Here is an 18,683-nt window from a genome sequence, read left to right on the forward strand (position 1 = left end):
TATTTTAATAAGGCTGCTGTCCACCATTTTTTTTTTGTAATGTAATTTTCAAATTTGTGGCATCAGTCTGGAGGTGTGGCAGTTTTGTCTCATTGAGAGATAAGACATTCATCAACATGCTATATGGCTTGTCGTACCTGGGATTTGATCGTATGAGTATAAAAAAAGTAATTAATGAGAAAATGACTAATTTTGATGTGATTTTAGTGTCATTTAAACTATCATTTTTTGAGGACACACATCCTTGATGGCTACTTTCACAGAGTACTTACATAGTTACACTGTTTAGGGAGTTTTCAAATTATATATGTGTCATAGAGAGACAGATGCTTTTACACCTCCTCAGTAGAGTTTGCTAATTGTGTCTCTCTGCTGTTCAGTTTTACAAAGATAGTGAATATTATGCCAAAATAAAAAGCTGGAAAGCAGGTTATTCTCAGGTTACTATGAGAGTCCCCTTGAACATTGTGAATGTTTTCACTAAGTGTTAATAACCTCTTTAAAGATTGCTGTTATTTTTTGAATGATTTAGACCAGCGGTCTCCAACCTTTTTTGCGCCACGGACCGGTTTAATGTCAGACAATATTTTCACGGACCGGCAGGTGTCACGGATAAATACAACAAAATGATAAATGATAAAATGATACGACCAAGACAAAAACTGTGGTATTTTGTAAATATAATATTACACGCGAATTCACTGTGTACTTGTGTAACTTTATTAGCAGCATCCTCCTGAAATGCACCAACAACATTGAGAGTAACGTCCTCCTCTCTCCCCCTTAATACTCTGGTTGCTATGGTAACGCGTAAACATTTCTTTCAAAATAGGACACACAACTACAAAAAGTACAAGAAAATATATAACTCACCATAACGCTCAATCAGTGAGAGCCCTGTGCTTGTTTCTCTGCAACGAGACGGTCCCACCTGGGCGTAATGGGGGACAATGACACCCGAAGTGTGTTGCTTATGTTCAGTCTGCTCCTCAATTTTGTTTTCGTCGCTGTTACTGGGGAAAACCCCGCTTCACACAGATATAATGTTGGAAACGGCAACAGGGTTTTTAGTGCTTTTGTGGCAATCTCGGGGTATTCTGCCATGACTTTTATCCAGAATACCGGCAAAGCTGATGTCTCAAACATACTTTTAAGGCCGTCGTCATTTGTGATTTCCAACAGTTGATCTTCTTCTTGCAAAGACAAGCTGGATTCACCCGATTTATTGACAAATGGGTTGCGGATCCATTCCTTGTCGGTTCGTGGGTCTTTTGTGATTGGGATGTAGCGCTCGAACTCTTTTAAAAGCAAAGACAGGTGATCGTGCACTAGCTGGGAGAATGATTGCTCAGGCAGAGTCTCTTCCAAAAATCCAACCAATGTTTGAAACATGTCAAATATGCCTCTGTTTACGCGTTGTCTCCACAAGTCCAGTTTGGCTTTAAATGTAGCTACCTTATCTGCCAACTTGAAGACAGTTGTCATTTTCCCCTGAAGGGACAGATTGAGTTCATTTAGTAGGCCGAATACGTCGCATATGTAAGCGAGTTTTGTGACCCACTCCTTGTCACTGAAATGTGCAGCCCGCAGTGACTTCTTTTCTGAGAAAAATCTCTGCAGCGGCTCTCATAATTCAAAAACTCTGGCGAGTGATCTCCCTCGGGACAACCACCTTATTTCTGTGTGCAAGAGAAGGCGCCTATGCTCCGCGTTCATATCCTCACAAAGTTGCTCGAACATGCGTGATTTGAGGGCGTGTGCTTTGATGTGGTTAATAACTCCAACAACATCATTCAATACGCTGTTAAGTTCTGGTGGCATTTTTCGGCATCCCAGCATTTCTCTGTGAATGACACAATGTGTAGATTCACATTCAGGTGCAACCTCCTTAATCTGAGTAGTCAAACCAGACAGCCGTCCGGTCATGGCAGCAGCTCCGTCTGTGCATATGCCGACACAAAAAGACCATTTAAGTTTTCCTGATACATAATCATCCAGTGACCTGAATAGTTCTGCAGCTGTGGTTTTGATTGTCAACGATAGTGCATACAACATATCCTCATGCACATCCTCCTGATAAAGGTATCGCACATAAACAAGTAGTATTGCCTTATTGTCCACATCTGTAGACTCATCAACCTGCAAAGCGTACCATGGTGATGAATTAATTCTCTCCAACAACTGTGTCTCAATGTCCTCTGCTATTTCATCAATGCGACGAGTAACGGTGCTAGCCAGCAGAGGCACCTGTGCTATCTTTTCAGCCGCCACCTCCCCAAAGAGTTCACAGCAAATGTCTTTAGTGGCAGGAAGGATCAATTCTTCACCAATAGTGAATGACTTTTTAGCCTTAGCAATACGGTTAGCCACCAAGTATGATGCTCTCAGTGCACCTGTATTTGTTGTTGTGGAGGCCCTCAGTAATTGCTTCTGTCCCTGTTGTTCCCGCTTTTTTCTTTCAAAATACTCCAAAGGCTTGTTTTTTTAATGTTGGGTGCTTGGTCTCCAAGTGACGAAGCAGTTTTGAAGGCTTCATTGCCTCATTGGAGAGCCGGTCGCCGCATATTATGCAGAGCGGGCTTGGTGCGTGGGAATCGCCTGTTGCGATAAATCCATATTTCAAGTAGGTATTTTGGTATTGTCTGTTAAATGCAGCTTTCTTTTTCTTAGTGGTTGTCATACACTCTTCTTCTGTCTCCTCACTGGGCCTTTTTTCCTTTGCAAAGAAACCCTCCAAAGACGTCTGTTTTTTTACTCATTTTGCTAGCTTGTAGGTTTAATATTAGCTACTAATGTATCTTGACATGCGTCAAGAGTCAGTCATAGACGGAAGTAAATAAGAGAATTCAGTTTTTTTCAAAATAAAACACTGTTCAGAGTCAGATAATAAATAAAATGAAATTAATGTAAGTTATTTATTTTTTCTGTGCGGTACGAGCCTCAACTCTTGCGGCCCGGTACCAAACGACTCACGGCCCGGTACCGGTCCAGGGCCCGGGGGTTGGGGACTGCTGATTTAGACTGAGCAGCCTTGCTAGTGGTGTTTTCTAAACTCTTATGGTTGAGTTTTTTTAAAACTCAATGGGATAATTTAAGAGTTGATGACCTGTACAGCTGTTATTGGTGCTATGAGAGGCATGTCATGCATCAATATGTTAGATATCACATGCTGTACATAACGCCATATAGACAAAGCTGGATATATATTGATTTTACAATCATGAAAAAGAGCAGTGTGGGTTTGGATTTATTCATAACATAAATTAACGGTGGCGTATCACATCTTTGGAATTCAGTTTCTCTAGCCACTCTACTGCTACACCTGTTCTCAATAGAGAAACCGCTTAAATAAATGACAAAATCGAGTAGACCAAAAGATCCTCAAAAGCTAGACATGCTGTGATCCAAGGAAATTCAGGAACAAATGAGAAATAAAGTAATTGTGATCTCTCAGTCTCAGTTCTAAAGTTGTGGGATTCCAGTGCACCACTGTGAGAGCCAATATCCAAATGGTGAAAACATGGGACAGTGGTGAAACTGCCCAGGAGTGCCTGGACAACCAAAATTATCCAAAGAGAGCAGCAATGACTCATCCAAGAAGTCACAAAAGAACTGCAGGCCTCACTTGCCTCGGGTAAGGTAAGACTGGGCAAAAATTACCTGCATGGCAGAGTTCCAAGATAAAAACCACTGCAGAAAACATCCTGGTGATCCCCAGGACTATTGGAAAAATACCCTGTGGGCTGACGAGACAAAAGTTGAACTTTTTGGAAGGTGTGTGTTCTGTTACATCTGGCATAAAACGAACACAACGTTTCAGAAAAGAAACATCATAAAATATGGTGGCACTAGTGTGATGGTCTGTATCTGTTTTGCTCCCTCAGGACCCGGAAGACTTGCTGTGGTAAATGGAACCATTAATTCTCCTGTCTACTAAAACATCCGAAAGGAGAATGTCCAGCCATCTGTTCATGACCTCAAGATGAAGTGCACTCAGGTTCTACAACAGGACAATGATCCAAAACACACCAACATATCTGCCTCTGAATGGCTTAAGAAAAACAAAATGAAGACTCTGATTGAGATACTGTGGCATGACCTTAAAAAAGTGGTTCATACTGGCCACACAACGATCACATCAAGGGTGACTCAGCACCCCACAGTGTTATTGCCATCACCTGGCCAACAATGCTCACAAGTGATCCAACAAAAGTAGCCATATTCCCCACAACACTAAAGGTCACAGCACAAATCCCTCACCACATGAGGATCTCATTAGCATCCATCAACACTGACATATTAGATGCACACATGGCGCACACGCTATGGCAACTTAAAAACGACCTAGTTAACGAATGTCTTAATCCCCTACCAAGTTTGGTGCCACTGATTCACTTTGGGCAACTCCCGACCTTAAGTCCCAAAAACAAAACCTTACCGGTCTAGTCTTCAGTGGTGTACCGGGCTTAGGGAACTTTAAACGCAAACTCAAGGGTAGGCAGCAGACCAGGGGTACAGTCTCCCACCAAACCCTGAAGCGTACCCCCACCCAGGATAGCCACCAAACACAACAAATTAAAACAACAAAGCAAAAACAAAGAACAAGTGCTTCGATGGAAGGGCAGCACAGCCACCCAGCTGAACTAGCATTCATACTAACTAAAGAGAGTTTGCTCAATTACAGTGAACACCATCACTAACCCACTTAAAAGCAATACAAAAAAATGGTATTCAGTCTTCACTAAAATGTCCAAACGATCCCGGACAAGCCCCCACTTATGTTACGACCCAGCTCAAAAGCTGCAACATATAATAAAGCAAGTGAATACCAGAGTGTTAGTGACAAGAGATTTTATCTTAAAATGGAACACCCGGTTGGCTAAAATGGCTGGTGCCACCAAGGCAAAGACTAGTGAGCTTTCGGGAAGCTTGCCTCAGGTATGCTTTTATCCACACCTGACTGGGTGTAGCCAATTAGCACCAGCTGAAAACACTGGGGATATTAGGGGCTGCAGAGGGACGTAACAATACTCAAAAACCCTCCAATGTGGTTGAATTACAACAAATCTCCAAAAAGGAATGGTAAATGGTCTGTATTTGTATAGCGCTTTTCTAGTCCCTAAGGACCCCAAAGCGCTTTACACAACCTGTCATCCACCCATTCACACACTGGTGATGGCAAGCTACAATGTAGCCACAGCCACCCTGGGGCGCACTGACAGAGGCGAGGCTGCCGGACACTGGCGCCACCGGGCCCTCTGACCACCACCAGTAGGCAACGGGTGAAGTGTCTTGCCCAAGGACACAACGACCAAGACTGTCCAAGCCGGGGCTCGAACCGGCAACCTTCCGATTACAAGGCGAACTCCCAACTCTTGAGCCACGATCGCCCCAACATGGACCAACATTTCTCCACAGCGCTGTAAAAGACTAACTGCTAGTTATCACAAATGCTTGATTGCATTTGCTGATTCTAAGGGTGGCACAACCAGTTATTAAGTTTAGGGGGAAATCACTTTTTCACACAGGGCCATATAGGTTTGGATTTTTTTCCCCTGAATAATGAGCACCTTCATTTAGAAACTGAATTTTCTGTTTACTTGTGTTATTCTTGTCTAATATTTAAATTAGTTTGATCTGAAACATTTAAGTGTAACAACATACATAAAATAGGACATCAGGAAGGGGGCAAACACTTTTTCATACCAACATTGTGTTCAGCAGAACCAGGTTCACTGTCATTCAGCATGGTATATGAAAATGTGATGAATGACATATTGCATATAAAAAGATAGTAGTTTTTGAAAAATTGTGATTACAAACATATAGCACATCGTGCCCTCTAGCATTTTGTGCATTAAAGGATGTTTCATGTTGAGTAAAAATACAGTATTGAATGAAACAGTTTGAAATAACATGCAGATTATGAAATTCAGATTTATATCAAAGGTGATGTGATATATATCACATCAAAGGGGATGTGAATTCATGATGTTTTCATGGTCTCAATGTAATAAAATGCATCTCCAAGCTGTGAGGCCTGTCAACATGGTTGAATCTTGAGCCTGAGGAAATTTAGAGATTCTCCTCAGATCTCTGGCTGCATTCAGTGCAAAAGCCTAAAAGTCCAAATTTTACATCAATATCCAGTATACTACCGTACACTACAATCTACCACACCAAGCTAAATAGTGTGGGTGGTTAAAATGTAAAGGAAATAGTTAAAAGTAACCAAAATGAAAGGGGTTTTCAACAGGCCGACTCTCACCCCTGTCAAAAATCACTCAGTCATTTGCCTGTAAATACTACATGAAATACCAGGTCTTTTTTGACTTGTAAGGTCACATGTCCTGCAGGAAACTGAAAGGATGTGATGACTGAAATACTAAAATTTCTCTCATGTGCCACAGGCAAACAGATATGTTTGAATAACCTGGATAAGATAACAAACTAAAAAGAATGGGAATACAAAAATAGGAACAAGGTATTCGGAGCAAAAAGAGTCATTGTAGACTACGAGGTCAGAGTGGATGATAAGGTGAATTATATTTCTTTTCTTCAAAGGCTACGGCCACCAGCCTCATCATAACACTACATCTCTCATTCTTTCATTCTGACAGAAAGGGAACAAAGATATTTTTATTTGATCAAGATCCCCTCTCGTTTTCTGCTTTTTTTCCTTTAATAAGCCTTTCTTGAATATTAAGAGGAAAATGAAACTATGTTAATAATATAAGGGAGCTTCCGTCTGCTCATATGTGGCAATAATTAAGTCCCCAGAGTGGTGCTGGCTGAAAATTTCTGTGTGTGTGTGTGTGTGTGTGTGTGTGTGTGTGTGTGTGTGTGTGTGTGTGTGTGTGTGTGTGTGTGTGTGTGTGTGTGTGTGCGTGCATATTGTAAGCACATGTTTAATAAAGCAATGTCAGTTGTTAACTATTTTTAATGAGTTTGCACAGAGCTCTTCATCTTCTTAAAATCCTAATTCAGTCTTCACTGTCTATCATACAGACATTTTCTGATGGGGACATGTGTGTGCAGCACTAATTTTATGCGCAACTCTCTTGCAATAGCACCTGCAATTAATGGGAATCAGTGATGTGCCTGCACTGAGATTGCAGTAGGAGGAAACTCTTAAGGTAATTGCTGTCTCTCTAAGAAAAAAGTTTCCACTAGTCACAAATAGAGCTTGGGATTGGGAATTTTAAACAGAAGCCAGAAGCCTACAGTAGAAATGAAAGCTTCAGTGGCAAAAGCAAATACAGGTACGCAATAGATCCAAGCCCAAATTAATTATGCACTGTATATGGATATGCAAAACACTTCCAAAATGAGGATAAAACTGACCATGCATAGGTAATCCTATCTTAATTGGAGTTTGGCAGAAATTTAATATGGCACACATGGTAATGATCTGTGGGCTTGATTATACAGATGGGGCCCAGTCACAGAGAGAACAGGACTGTATAAACAATGTGCCTTTGTAATTTGACTATTGTTTTACTATTTATCCAAATAGCTGTTATTTTTCAAAGAATCAGATGATAACGTAAATGTAAGTAATTTAGCTCTAATCTGAAAAGACACCATAAACAAAATATACACACTTGCCTTATATTAAAGGTATAAAGATGTCTCTGTAGTGCACTGTCAGTGATAGTGGTCCACTCTAGCACTACTTTAAAATTAAAATATTTGTGTCTTGTGTTGAAACAATGCTCTTTTTGTTACACTGGGAGAAGTGCCAAAAAGAATGACTACAATTAGTGATGTTTGTTTTATCTGAGGGTATATGGTGTCCATGAAAGAAACTATGGGCCACTATCCAAGGAATAAAATTAAAAACTGAAAATTAGAAAAGCAAATAATGTCAATGTTACAGGCATTCTTGACAAAATATGGATGTATAAAGGTTGTTCTTTGCGATGATTATTAACTGTTGCATAAAAAATAAAAGAAAATCCTTAGTGCCTCCTTAAGCGCAGTTCAATCACACCATCATATTTGGCTAAAATAGCATTATCGTTGTTTCATAATGTGAGAACAAAGCCCTCTTTGATGTGAGATTAAAAGAAAAGAAACTGTACAAGTCAACCTGGATTTATATTTGTTAGATCACATCTATAATACAGCTTCATGGCATGTGACTGAACTATATTTAACTTTTATATATAACTTTGTCTGGCCCTTCAGTTTCTTCTTGTCTCAGTAAACTAAAGAAAGAGTAAAGGTGTTCATTTTTACTTTCTCAAAAAAAAAAAAAAAGACAGAGGAAAAAATAGAGCAACATAACGTTTTTTATGTGTAGAAAAGTCGTCTAATCAACTTCTTAGGTTATTTTTACAGTTCACACGCGCAGCCACTACAGCCTTTGTCTGCTTTATGAAACAAACTCTGGGAAATGCTAAAGTATGAGCTCCATAATTAGTTTAAAACATTTCAAGCTTTTCAATTAGTTTTCTGTTTAAGGTGCCATCACAAATATTTTATTGGGTCTTAGACCCCTTAAAGGCGTGTGCTGCTGAACTTGGGGAGCCGCTACAACGAGTCTTCAACCTCAGTCTGCGACTGGGGAGAGTGCCCGCCCTATGGAAGACATCCTGCATCGTCCCGGTCCCCAAAAAGAACCGGCCCAATGAGCTGAATGACTTCCGACCGGTGGCACTGACGTCACATCTTATGAAGACTCTAGAGCGGCTCTTCCTCAACCTCCTCCGACCACAGGTACAACATGCCCAGGACCCACTACAGTTTGCATACAAGGCGGGTGTCGGAGTGGAGGATGCCATCCTGTACCTCCTACACAGAGCCCACTCACACCTGGATGGGGGAAAAGGCACGGTCAGGATCCTGTTTCTTGACTTTTCCAGTGCCTTTAATACCATCCGGCCCTGTATGCTTCAGGAAAAACTGAACAGGATGGAGGTGGACCCCTGCCTGGTCGCTTGGATCTCCGACTACCTCACCGACAGACCACAGTACGTCAGGCTGAAGGACATCACGTCTGACACTGTGGTCAGCAGCACAGGAGCACCACAGGGAACTGTGCTGTCCCCTCTTCTCTTCACCCTGTACACCTCTGACTTCTGCTACAACTCTGAATTATGCCACATTCAGAAGTTTGCAGACGACACAGCCATCATGGGGTGTATCTGGGATGATCAGGAAGAGGAGTACAGAAGTCTGGTGAGGAACTTTGTCGCATGGAGTCACACAAACCACCTGCAACTCAACACCTCAAAGACTAAGGAACTGGTTGTGGACTTCGGGAGGTCTAGAGCAGGTCCACTGCCGGTTCAGATAGAGGGGGAGGAGGTGGAGGTGGTCAACAAGTACAAGTACCTCGGGCTGTGGGTGGACAATAAACTGGACTGGTCATGCAACACAGAGCACCTGTATAAAAAAGCCCAAAGCCGACTGTACTTCCTCAGGAGGCTGAGGTCTTTTAACATCTGCAGGAAGCTCCTGAGGATGTTTTACCAGTCGGTGGTTGCTGGAGTACTTTTCTATGCTGTGGTGTGCTGGGGGAGCAGCACAGCAAAGAAGGACTCATCCAGGCTGGAGAAACTGATCAGGAGGGCTAGCTCTGTGGTCGGCATGAAGCTGGACACTCTGGTGACAGTGGCAGAGAAAAGGACACTAAAGAAACTGATGGACATTATGAACAATGCTGGGCATCCTCTGCACACGGCCATTAACAACCAGAAGAGTCTGTTCAGTGACAGGTTGCTTCTCCCAAAGACAAGAACTAACAGACTTAAAAATTCCTTTGTCCCACAAGCCATCAGACTGTTTAACTCCTCTCTGGAGGGGAGAGGGAGGGGAAACAGGAGGACAAAGGAGGGGGGAACAACTAAGCTGTAGTGCCTCTTCACCTCACTGTGCAATACCTTGTGCAATACTTTTGTAAATAGTCAACAGTGCAATAGACTCAATACTTGAAATGTGCAATTCATTCACTTGTATTTTTATTTTTTATTCCTATTTATTCTATTTATCCCCTTCGTATATTTTATTTATATTGTCTCTGTATTTATATATATGTGTGTGTGTGTGTGTGTGTGTGTGTGTGTGTGTGTGTGTGTGTGTGTGTGTGTGTGTATATATATATATATATATATATATATATATATATATATATATAATATTCTGTAACTCTGAAACTTCTGTCGGTGCTGTGCTTTTTGGAAATCGAATTTCCCAGAGGAACCCACCCGAGGGATTAATAAAGTTCTATCTAATCTAATCTAATCTAATCTAATCTAATCTAGACCAAAATTAAAATCAGTTTTAATTACAAGTTCAAGCAAATGTAAACTCCTCTAAATCTAATAAGAAGCAGGGAAAAGTTCTGTAAATTCTGCAAGTCTGCTATAGTCCGACCTGACTTTTGTGCAGTGATGCTAAGAAAAATAGACCGACAGATTTCAATCCATGACACAATGGCATCAAACAGTAGCTCCACATTCATGATGGCTATCTCCTGCTGCTACATTCCAAAAAACGCTGTACTACATACAGACTAGGTGACGGTGGAGCCGATTTTAGTACAGTGAACGCACTGTCACATTCAGTAAACTAGTTTGAGATGATTTGAGCTTGGTGACATGGCGTGTTATCGTGCTGGAAGCAGCCATCAGAAGACGGGTACACTGTGGTCTAACCCTATGATCCAAATGTCACAGTTGAAATTGAGACTCATCAGATCAGGCAACGTTTTTCAAATCTCCTATTGTCCAGATTTGGCGAGCCCACATGAACTGTAGCCTTAGATTCCTGTTCATCAATTCCAAGCAATCTGGCCATTCTCCTTTGACCTCTGCCATCAACAAGGTATTTTCACCCAGTGGCTATTTTTTACTCTTTCTGACCATTCTCTGTAAACCCCAGAGTTGGTTGAGTGGGAAAATCTCAGTAGATCAGCAGTTTCTGAAATAGTTAGAGCAAACAATCTGGCACGTACATTCATGCCACGCTCTGAGTCACTAAAATTATCTCTTTTTCTCAGTCTGATGCTTGGTTTGAATTTCGGCAGGTCATTTTGGCAATGTCTACAAGTCTAAATGGATTGGTTAGCTGCCATATGCGTAGCCAATTAGACATTTCCATTAAAGAGTATTTACACAGGTATATCTAATCAAGGTACTGGTGAGTCTATTTTGGCCTGTGACTTACCCAAGTGTGTTGAGAGCAACAGCCTTTTGATATCCAATTCATCTTCCATGTTCTTTGAGGCATTGCAAATTTACACTATTCACCAATAAGGCACAAGTTTGTCACTGATGTGGTTTGTGTCACATTTGGGACCATATGTTCCCTGAGTTTAACTGAGGATCATAGTTTGAGTTAAAAAAAAATGACCCCTAAGCTCAAAGAGGAAGCTCTGTCTTCCGTACTACAAGCTTCCACATTTGAAGAGATTAGTGTGACTTCTTTCTAACTATAGCCATATACCCAGTTATTCAGGCCACCAAAGCCTTGTGCATATCTTTGAGGTGCCAGCAACTCTGTCAAAAAGGCCCACTAAGAAAGACTCAAAGTAATGTTCTTCACTTAGCGCTATAATAAAGCATCAGTAAAGACCAGGAGATATAGTATTTACTCATCACCTATAAGTCTTGTTTGCTATTTTCAACATACCAAAGCTGGAGCAGTGTTGGATATGGGAATGCCTCTGTTTCCATTTGAGGTCTGAATAGAAATATTTTTCTTTGTTTTTCTAATTTCTGTCTGAAAGAAAGTTGATGTGTTGAATGAGATCTTAAGAAATTAAATGCATATTAATGTAACACGTAGCCAGTCTCATCAAGGTTGCTGCAAAATTACGTAAATGTATTGTCCAAACAAACTTTACCTATTTGGTAATGTAACAACAACAATAATAACAATAATAATAAGTGGAAAGTGTCAGCTGCACTGCAGTTATACACACATTTTAACATATTTCACACGATTTTTGGTTTATTTTCAGTGCTTTCTTCTGACTTCATTAGGTAGGTATTTAAATCAGAAATGGTAAATCTGATAAATCCACTCTAAGCCACAAGCCCACTGCCAACTGGCTGACAGACAGCAACTAGCTGATGAACATAGTGGAGCTTTTAAGGTTCCCTCGGGAGCTTGTGGAGACCAAAAGAGAGCTAAAAAGGGGATGAGTACTGGACTTACATCCATCAGGTGACTACAGATAAATGCTAAATGTGCTTTCTGTTTCCTGGATGAAGAAATGAATTCGAAATTTATAACATGTTCACTGTGATAACACAATGTTTTGATTCAAATCAAAACAAAATCATTGAGGTTTGCAGAGGCAAAAAATACTAATATAGATAAGTATAGCCCAACCAAGTACAAGATTAATGTGCTTATTAAAAGCCTTTTTTTCCCTGCCCACAAAATGAGAGTATAGTGATTCAAAGCTTTTTTCATGCAGTGCATGGCTTTTTATTTGGCTATTTAGCCGTATACTGTAAGTGTCACCAAGCTTTGGGAGGTTTTGAATGGTAAAAATGCAATTTTCTAAACACGAAACCAGAGAACAGTAAACAGTGGACATAATTTTTATTTATTTATTTTTAGGCTTTTTCTTTTTGGTTCTTTGGTTTTGCATTAAAACACACTTTGCTGGCTTGTAAATGCTACAATGTGAAATACAGAATGCGGAATGCATTCCCCTCTGCTACCTTTGAAGTTAAATGAACTATTTCTATTTTCAAAATATATTTCTCTGGAGGTGATATTTGCCTGTGTGATGAATTTGTTTTAGTCTCTCAAAGCTAACTTTTTTTTTTTATCCCAGAGGCAGAGGGGCTGTTTAATGCTAAGTGCCAATTACTAGCACTCCAAGGTTAGCAGGCCAAGCTATCCCACACTCTGTCTGCACTTTCTTTACAGCAGGAGACAAGCCTCCAGCCCTCTGACCACAGCGAGAAGGAGAACACAGTCTTTCTCTCTGTCACTTTCTTTCTTACATTCATTGCATTGGTGCCCCCTTTTATTTCCTTTCTTTTTTCTTCAACCCTACCTACAAGTTGGATGTTTCTTATTCTTTGCTCTGGTCACATCTTTTTGTCATGCGGTGTGGTAGGACTCAGGCGCAGAGCAGAGTTCAGGGGAAAACAACGTTTATATACACAGTCACCAGGTGCAGATATATACAGTGAGGGGAGCGGGGGTCCTGGGTCCGAAAGGGAAGTCTGGGATAGGAGTCACATACACGCTAGCTCTTCTTCTTTACAATGGTTCAAACAACAGGTTGGTCACGGGTCCGGGGAAAGTGTCTAGCACAATCATCTAGCGGTGAGGCTGTCTGCGTCCCGGCCTTAAGAGTCCAACTCATAATTAGAGCCTGACGAGATGCAGGTGTGTGTGCCAAGGGCGGGAGCAAGTCTTCCTCCCTCTTTTTATCTCCTAAAATGATGAGTTTGAGGATGTTTATTTAAAATGTAGGAATGCAATTAATCATTATGTCATATATTCCTGCCCATGCGTGTCTGTGCCTTAGGATCTACCTGGATCTTTGTTGATCTCCCAGGATACAGTCAGTATGTGTGAATTGAAAAAGAATTTGACATATTGCAGGAATAGCAACTTTGTCTTCCCTGTGTGTGTGTGTGTGTGTGTGTGTGTGTGTGTGTGTGTGTGTGTGTGTGTGTGTGTGTGTGCACTCATGCGCGCACATGTGTGCGTAATTCAGTGATACAGGCCGTATGCTTCCCCTCAGCGATCAAATCAAATAGACCCTCATCTCCAAGTGAAGCTCATTCAAAAATGACAGCAGTGACTGACAGTTGCCATAGGCACTCTGTGCAAACAGACACACACAAAACCATATCTCGGATTTATCTGTCACAGGGAGGCAAAACAGCATTGCTGTAAGTTAGATTTTTACTTACCTTGCATTATGCATTCAAACATGTATGCACTCGTGAGCACTAAAGAGGGAAATGGGACAGGTTCTACTTAAAAGGCATGACATCAGGGATTTGCAGCAATCCAGTTCCTCTAGTGTGAGCATGGCCTTTGTTTTTTTGCTGGAGAGAATATGACCTTGTTCAAGGGAAATTGGGAGCTTCACCCTCCTGGTAATAAAACAATATTGTCACTACAGATATGAATAAACACAAGCTCATACCCATGTTCACACAGCATAACTAGAAATGAACAAGTGTGTGTGTGTGTGTGTGTGTGTGTGTGTGTGTGTGTGTGTGTGTGTGTGTGTGTGTGTGTGTGTGTGTGTGTGAAATTTAGATTGATAAATGCTCTCTGCTCTGCTGACGGAACTGTGAGATAATACCTCAGGTGGTACACGAGCACCACTGAGTGTGTGTTGTAAGCTGTAAATCTTTTAACTTCAGCAGTGGTCACTGAAAGCAAATCTTTTCACCAAGATAAATCATGTGTGGAAACCATGAAGTAAATAAAAGGATTCTACCAAAAGCTTTAATAGAAGAACGATAAGATATATATTTTTTTTTCACTTAACAGGAACATGTTAATTACCTTATTAACTGACTTATGACTAACTTGTTAGCCTGCAAGCAGCAGTTTGTTTGCATGTCCATTAGATATAGAGTAACAACAAGCTTGAATACAGTTTTTTGGCTTTTCACAAAATGTAAGTCTTGTACTCTTCACTTTGTTGTTTGTATCCATAGCGATAGATTTCTTTTATGTGGAACATTAAAGCAAAAAGGTTTAAGAGAAGAGGAGCAATAACATGTAAATGAATACTCACTCTCACTTCAGTACTATTGTCATCATTAATCACAAAAGGAACATATCTTTCTCGTAAGACACTATATACTCCACTGTCTGAAGAACTTACTTGTTAAATTTAACTGTTGGTGTAATTTCACTGGGGGTTTTTTTACCTCTTTTTTGACATCTATCTTTCACTTGAAAAGATGAAGGCAGCAGAGGTACTAAGTAAAGAGCTGAAAGATTCTAACATGTCTTGCTAAACACAAGGGTTCTGCGTACTCTGTTAATAAATGTCTTTTGGCTAAAAAAAAAAAAAGGTTTCCCATAACACATTTGTCATTGTCATTTTAGCAACAATAAGAATTTCAGCACTGATCTGTGCAACTTCAAAATAGATCTATATAGTCTGAGCTGTTAGTTGGGATTGTTGAAAATTTTACAACTGAAGACAATGGCTTCAAAACAAGATGTCAAAAATCACTCCTTGTGAAATATCACACCCCAGGATCCAGATTTATCTCACTTATCTCCTTGAATTTCTTTCGTTCTGTTAGCTAACACATACACATGTGTGCAGTTCTGCCAGAATAAACATACTGCATACTGCATGCTAACAATGGCAGCGTTTCATTGTGAGTCAGCTGATAATACTGTGTTGTATATCTCTAATGACACAGCTGGGGCAATGGATGGAATAGAGCACTACAGTTAACTCAGCATGTGGTCAAGTAAAACTGGGAATTTGGTGCACTACATGATTTATTATAACAGCTGTGTTGAATCTGTCAATGCAAACAGTGTAAATCGTTGAAAAGAAATCTGCAACCATTATTTATTGCAAGAATTGTTCAGCTTCATTTTGAATGGTTTTACAATGGCTAGCTCGCAAGCCGGCGATTTTACAAGCTCTCACCACACTAAAAAATTCCTTTATTCTTACCCTTAAAGGATATGAATAACAGCCTTTTCTTTTAGATACAAAAGCATGCAGTGTGTATTGAGATGCACATCAAATCTGACTCAATATTTGACTGTTCTTCCTTAAACTCTTCAGCGCTATCTGGTAGAATAACTCAGACTTAGCCTACACAATGTATGTGTGTAGGCTACAATACATACACAATGTATGTAAAGGTGAAAAATAAAGGCAATTCTCTTTGGCATTAGAACAGAGAATATGAAAAAAAGACACAAATAGACTGAATAAACCAGTGAACTACAGGCGAGTCTGGAAGCAATAGATACAGACACAAAGACACAAATGTAGTAATATATATGTGTGTGTGTGTGTTTGAAATATCTTCAAACTCATTAGCCTTCCACAACTTGATTCTGCATCTCACTACTCAAGTTTGCCTATGAGTCCACCCATTTCACTTGTAAAGATGTTGCCCCTATAAACCATTTGTGAGAGAACATTTATATAAATTATGTAACTACCGTGAAAGTGCAACCAACTGTTTCACTGGTTACAGTATATTGAACATGTTTGGCTAAATATATTACATGACCCAAAGTAACAGCGTTGGCGTCTCTCAAACCAGCAATTTCATACACGATTTGTATGTTTAAGTGCAGACACAAACAGGAAAAACCTTGCTATTAATCATCACTGCCACAAAAAGGCAGGAGGAAAAAGACCAAAAATGGTGTATATTTTTCCTATATACTTATCCTAAGTAAGTAATTAACATAATTCAATGCAGCGTGGGAAGGCAGTAGATTATTAATTTAAAGATGTCTGTTGCAGAATTTCTTCTTCTACAAGTAAAATTTGCAGAGTTACAAAGAGAAGTATTGATGCAGACAGGTTCTTGCCACGTTGTCTGCACACACAGAGTTTGTCCCTAGGCAATGAAGACCTTAGAACTTTATCAGTGCCATTGGTCCATAGGTGACCTAGAACAGACAAGCCTAGTGGGAGAGGTTAGGAGGCAGAACCTCAACACTGATTTACTCAACAAAAAATTAATTTCAAATGAAAAGGTTGTTCTCACCACCAAAGGGAAATTGATACCCTAGGAACAGAATTACACAGTGGCCTTCCAGAGAAGTACACTATGAAAACATTTGTCTCACATACATACTCTTAGTCTTCCTCACTTTCCCCCTAAGAGAGGAAGAAAGGAAAGGGTTGGGAAATGTGAAAAGTGACCAGATGTAAACCTCAGCATGCCAAAACGCAAGTGTTATTTAAACTCATCAAAAGTGTCTGATACTCTATTTTCAGTGCTAGAATGAAAAACTGTGTCCAATAATTTTTAGAACATTTCAAAAAATAATCAACCAATAGGACACATGGTGACTGGCTAATTCCACAGTGATATAAAAGTAGCCAAAATGCAGTTCATTAAAAAAAAAAAAAATACTTCCACTGCTTTTTACCATGAATGCCTTTGAGGAGAGACAGCTTTGCACAAATCCAGGCTGTGTTTCTACTTCTGACAATTCATCTTGTCAAAAGCACAAATACACAGCATGCATTCAGAGGCTATGACAACAGACTTTTCACCACCATTTGAAATACAGCCATTCAGAAAACCTACGCTAACACTTTTCTTAGATCCAGGTGACGTTGTTGTATATCTTTAATCTTTTGGAACATTAGAAGATATGGCAACCTGTCATAAAATTGGTTTTATTGACTTCCACCTGAGTGGCTAGAAATTACACCTTTGCACCAATCATCAGTTTGTTTGGAAGAGTAAGAGCAATGCTGAAGCACCCTAACTATACCGTTCAACCTGTAGGGCATATTTAATATCCAAAATAGGACAAAACTTATCAAATCAGTGTTGAATGTGATGACCAAATGGTTAAGCTCATGAGTAAGTTTATTTGATGGCAGTTGAGTTAGAAATTTTTATGCATGTTTTTTAAGCTGCAGTGTTGGTTTAACCTCCTAAGACCCGAACTCTTCCACGGGATGTATTTTTAATTTCTCTTTGATATTTGGTCACATTGGGACCTGATGAATGTAAAAACAAAGAATTACCAGATTTTTCTTTTACCTGATTTTTTTTCTAAGAAAAATGAGAGCCACATATGGGGATATTCGTTTAAAATTTCGATAGAATGTCCATTAAAGTGGATATCAGGCCCTTGTAGAGCAAAATTAAGTATTTTGGTCTAAATAACCCAAAATGTGATGTCCACATATGTGGAAGCCAGGTCCTAGGAGGTTAAAGCATTCGGCTGTAATTGTTATCCAGATATGTTATATATAATCTTTACAGCAATTATTGCCCTTTTATGGGAAAAAAAAAACTTTGGAGCTACAACATAAATCGTGTAGACATTTAAAAGCTGCTTCTGAAAGGTGGCAGAAAATGACATGCTGCGAAAATGAATTTACTCTCAAGAAAATAATTTTACCACCAATTTTTAACAATGTAGAAATATACTGCCTGGCTATATCAAACATTTATTGTCACTTCCATGGATCCTCCTACATCACTTCATCAACCCCTGAAGGAACCTGAGACACAGGGTCCAAAACATTACTGCGAAACCTATGGTGCAGCATGATGACTAAACCCCTGCTCCACAACTGAATAGTCTGCAGAGACAGAAAGGCCACAGATGATAGAGACTTTTGACTTTGACGGTCCCATTACTGGATCATTGTCAGAGTATGACAAAGCAAAGCAAATATACACAGAAGGGATGGAGGAGAGGTTTGGTGAGTGGAAGACTGGGTGGGAGCAGACAGAGAGTCATACAGGGGAAGTGGAGGGAAACAGAGGCTTTCCCTGTCACCATCTGTAGTCTTCTGGAGAGCATAAATCCTACTATCTGTGTCATGCATACTGTACTGCTGCTACCACTGCATCAGAGATCATCAGTGCTCACACACACACACACACACACAGATCGGTACACAGACGTACACATACACAGACGGACACGACACACTTAATGTCTTCCACCCCTCTTAGCCCCATCTGTCTACGTCTGTTCCTCTGCTCTTCCCTTTCATGCAC

The sequence above is a fragment of the Rhamphochromis sp. 'chilingali' genome (genome assembly GCF_963969265.1).
Source record: "Rhamphochromis sp. 'chilingali' genome assembly, chromosome: 4".
NCBI classification, from domain to species: domain Eukaryota; kingdom Metazoa; phylum Chordata; class Actinopteri; order Cichliformes; family Cichlidae; genus Rhamphochromis; species Rhamphochromis sp. 'chilingali'.